At 42.0% G+C, this 5,157-nt stretch overlaps 1 pseudogene; it reads right to left on the bottom strand.

Annotated features, from left to right (window-relative positions):
- Window positions 1–376: 376 nt before the first annotated feature.
- Window positions 377–2,889, bottom strand: LOC136534764 (uncharacterized; annotated as a pseudogene).
- Window positions 2,890–5,157: the final 2,268 nt, after the last annotated feature.

Below are 5,157 nucleotides of genomic sequence, written 5' to 3'. Positions count from 1 at the left end.
AAAAAGTTTCTAACCTTATTTTTAAATTTTAATTCCACAAAATTTATTATTTCCCTATCTTTTAATGCACACAATATAACATAAATAAATCAAATTTACTATTTTAAAAGATTGCAAGTTTTAGGATGTTACATTTCCTTTCCGTTTTCATCCTTAGTTCCAGCAGTGGCAGACCCAAGATTTGGTTTTAGTAAAAAAATTTCATGTGCAACACGACAAAATTCAAAGAAAAAGTTCAATAAAATGGCTATAAATTAACCAAATTGAGATAATACAATTGAAAGGTTCAAAACTTATATAAATAGATCTGAAACTTGCACAAATAGATTATACATAAGATAAGGTTTTACATAAATAAGAGATTACAATACAAGTTCTAGTTCAAGTCTTTTGCTTTGCGCTTTCTCATTGCCATGAAAGCATGAACTATGCCATTCTCGCTTACAGTGGAGAATATATCACGCTCAATAAAGGTAACCAAACAATCATTCAATAACATGTCACTCATACTATTTCTCACCTTATTCTTCACTAAACACAATGCAGAGAATACTCTTTCAACACTTGCTGTCGCCACTGGTAAGATCAATGCCAATTTAAGGACTAAGTACACCAAACCATAAAATTCATGTTTCTTAGTGTCAACAAGCTTGTTAGAGAGCTCACCGAGGTTGTTCAGTCCTTCAAATCTATCATCCATTCTCACATCTTCAATATATGTGCCAAGTTGAATTTCAAGTGTCCTCAAAGCAGAACTTGGAAAATCTTTGGGATAAAAAGTTGCAAGATTAAGGATTTTCTAAGCATCAAATGAGACATGAATTAGAGGGATTCAATGCTGACATACAAATAAGCAACTCCCTACTAACCTCATCAAACCGATTCTCAAGCTCTTGATGAATTCTATCAATAATACCAATATACACTTCTCTTCTATAGTGATCATCAATTGTTTGTACAGGATAAAAGCGATGGGATCTTCCATGAGGCTCATATTTGCTATCCATTGCAGGAACATCAATAGAATATTTGATGCAAAAATGATTTAACCTTTTCTAAGAAATCTTCCCACCCATCAGACCTCAATTGTTGGAACCTTCTCTTTGCCACACCAACAAGTGTCATTGCATTAACAATATCTTGGTCTCTCTTTTGCAAAGATTGAGACAACTCATTTGTGTACCCAAGAATCACAAGCATCAAGTGGGCATTGAAAACAAGCTCAAATGACTCTAAAGTCAGAACCATAGCATGTATGTTTGGCCAATCATCTCTTTGTGTGGAATCCTTTCCAAGAGTTATGAGTACTTCCCGGATGGTAGAATACATGTCAATGATATGCAAAACAGTTCTATAATGAGAACCCCACCTAGTATCACTAGGCCTAGCCAATCCCATCTCTTGATTTAACCCACTTCCACTTTCTATTTCATCCAATTCAAGTGCTTTCTTCAATTTTCATGCTCTAACATCTCAAAGCATATCATGGCGTTTGCAAGAAACTCCAACAATATTCAGCAAGCGTGAAACTTGAGCAGAAAAAGTACTAGCCCCAACATCTCCCTTGGCAACAGCAACAAGCACTAACTGGAGTTGATGTGCAAAACAATGCACATAATAAGCAGAAGGAGACTCTTTCATTATCAGTGTTTTCAGCCCCTTAACCTCTCCTTTCATGTTACTAGCCCCATCATATCCTTGCCCACGACAAGAACTAAGACTCAAGTGATGACTAGTGAGTAAAGATTGAATAGTTGTTTTAAGTTCCAAAGAAGTGGTGCCAGGAACATGAACTACTCCAAGGAACCTTTCACAAACACTTCCACGTTTATCAACATAACGCAAACAAACAACCAGTTGTTCTTTATGTGATATATCACTACATTCATCAGCTAGAATTGCATAGTAGTCATCCCCAAGTTCTTCAAGTATGTATCTAGTGGTTTCCTCAGAGCAACATCTAATAATTTGCTTTTGTATGCGAGGGGAGGTCAAAATGCAATTACCTGGGGCATTTTTCAGAACCACTTTGTGCACCTCTTCATTATTTCCTGCAAGCCAATTCAAGAGTTCAAGGAAGTTCCCTGTGTTGTTAGATTCTTCAGTTTCATCATGCCCACGACAAGCCAATCCTTGATGTAGAAGGAATCTCAAACATCTGAGTGAACAAGTCAACCTAGCCTTGTAATCAACTCGATCTTTTTCTGACACTTTCTCAATGACAATATCAATTTTTGTACCCTTTTTCACAAATAAGCTGTATTTCTCTTGAGCAAACTTGTGTAAAGTTGAAGACTCATATTTGTCAAGTGATATAGTTCCCATATTCCAGTTATGCCAACCATCCGTAATGAATTTTCCACTTTCCTTACCAAACAAATAACAATAGAAGCAATATGCTGCATCCTTCTCTATGCTATATTCAATCCAATGGTACTTATGAAACCAAACAAAACTAAAGCGGCGATCTTTACCATAGATTTTTCTGGATGAATAATTATAGGCATAAAGATGACAGGGGCCTTTTAAAATGTACCTTCTTCTGATAGAATCTTGTTCATTCACATCAAAGGTTGAAATAGGACTCCTTAGGCCTGGGTCATGCTCAAGGGAATCAACATCAGCAGTCGAAGGCGGTTCTTCTTCCTCTTCTTCTTCAACTTCATCTGACCCATTATCTCGAGTAGGATCTGTGCCTGTATCTGTTACTCTAGGTGTTTCTGTCCCTTCATCCACAACTACGACAGCACTTTCATCACTCACAATTAGAGGATCTTCTACAACAGGAATAGACAACTCTTCATCAACAGCTGGAATTGGTGGAGCACAAGTTGTAACTTTTTTTGCCTCATGCTTCTGAAAAAGAAATGCTATATTTGATTTCTTCATGCCTCAACTTCCTAAAAAATTACAACAATTTCCATTCAATTCTAGGCTCACAGATGATAGATCTACAATCCCTAAGACTTCTAAAAAATGACAAGAAATTTAATTCAATGAATTCTATGCTCTGATTTCATTCACAAGAACAAATCCCTAACCAAATTTACATTCCAGTGCTCACTGTCCAAACCCAAGGGTATGAGATTTGGGTGAGCTCAGAACTTCAAAAGCACACTCACCGTCCAAATTTCATTCAATTCTAGACTCATAGACAATAGATCCACAATTCCTAAGCCTTTACAGTCCAATTTCCAATCTCCATCTCCAATATCCAAACCCCAAGGCTTATAACTACATAAAAGAATGTGATTTGGCCATTTGGGAGAAAGCTATGGAGAAACTCACTAGGCGGTGCGTCCAGGACAGACAGAGGCCACCAGGGTCCAAGCCTCCAGGGGATGGGCAGACGGCTGCTACACCGGTCGGCATAGCCAGCTGCCTGCTGTGCTAGCGGCTGGGTGGCGTTGGCGCGCCATGGCCCGCACACCAGACTAGGATGTGGGATCTGGCGGAGGCAGAGCGGAGTGGTGGGCGCGGGCTGGTGGGGTGGGGCTATCAGTTGCCGGCTACCGGCCAGGTGGAGCTACAGGGGAGGCCAATGGGGTAGGGCGGCCAGCTGTCGGGACTCGAGAAGGGCCGCTCGCTCGTGCAGACAGAGTCGGGAGAGATGGAGAGTGCGTAGACGGGGAGAGACGAGTAATGGGCCAAATTTTCATGGCCTGCGTAGAGTACTAAAAGAAATTTGGGCCCAATTCTAGGGTAGTCCTAGGCCTACCTAGACTACCTGCTGGGCCCACCACTAAGGTCATGGATTGGGTGGCGCCGCCATCTTCGTCGGACGATGACTTCACCGGGGTGGACGATGATGACGACAACGGAGATAGCAATTACAATGGCTATCATGCTGGGCTTGATGGCCTATCTAGGTCATGGTCGTTTGGGCCTTGGACGGTTCGCTCGAGGGATGCCGGTGGTGCTCCGTCGCTCAGAGGCAATGGCTTGGGGTTCTGCCCCCTCGCGGTCGTCTTGGATGCGCAACATTCTTGCTACCCTATCGCGACCGGCATTTTGGATGCGGCGAGGGAGAAGGAATCCACTGTGCGATGGTCACCAAATCCATACAAGATGGTTTGTGAGGGCACATGCGCCTTGGGCGGGAGGGCATGGTCCTAGTCAGGATGACATCGCTTCGGTCGGGGGCCTGCTTATCGTGAGATCCTGACATCGCGTTGCCGCAGCACAAGCTTCGACGTGACGCTGCGATGCCTGATGTGCCTGTGAAAGGTCCTAATATGGCTAAAAAGAGGCTGAATAGCCTATTCAAAAACTCTATAAAATATTAAAGCAATTGATTAGTACAACAAATGGCTTAATACAATTTTGCTTTAGCTCTATAAGAGTTGCAAGCCACCTATCCCAACAATTCTAGTTGCTATGATCACTAAACATATAACAAGTTAGGTCATTACTCACTAAGCTAGTTTGCTCTTAAAGACTAACTAAAGAGCTACACTAACCAAACTAACAAGCTCTCAAAAACTAACTACACTAAAGAGCTTAACAACTAGTTTGGGAAGAACGTAAAGGAGTGAGTAGGGTGATTATACCGTCGTGTCGAGGAATGAACCAAACATAATGTGAAGACAACCAATCATCAGGAGAAATCCAATCACAAGAATGACACACGATTTTTTCCCGAGGTTCACGTGCTTACCGGCACGCTAGTCCCTGTTGTGTTGACCAATACTTGGTGGTTCGATGGCTAAGAGGTGTTGCACGAACCTCATCCATCAAATGGACACCGTAAGAACCTACCCACAAGTGAGGTAACTCAATGACACGAGCAATCCACTAGAGTTACCTTTTGGCTCTTCATCAGGGAAGGTACAAGACCCCTCACAATCACCAGAGCCAGCCACGAATAATCACTAACATGGGCCAAAGCTCCTCCACTGCTCCGCAGCCACAATGATCCCCAAGTGCCACTAGATACAATCACTCAAACAAATGCACTTGGAATCACTCGCAATCTCACTATGATGATGAATCAATGATGGACATGAGTGGAAGGTGTTTGCTGTGGCAGAACCGCCCGAAATAACATGCTTCTGGAGGCGCTCGTCTTCCACTAGACACTAGCACCTCGAAAGCAAACTATATCAGACGGTTCCGTTGAGCACACCCCAAGGGAGAACTTGAAAAATCCACGTTTTT

Source organism: Miscanthus floridulus, unplaced genomic scaffold (genome assembly GCF_019320115.1).
Source record: "Miscanthus floridulus cultivar M001 unplaced genomic scaffold, ASM1932011v1 os_2273, whole genome shotgun sequence".
NCBI classification, from domain to species: Eukaryota; Viridiplantae; Streptophyta; class Magnoliopsida; order Poales; family Poaceae; genus Miscanthus; species Miscanthus floridulus.
The sequence above is the reverse complement of the archived record's forward strand: the minus strand, read 5'-3'. Positions and strand labels throughout refer to the sequence as shown.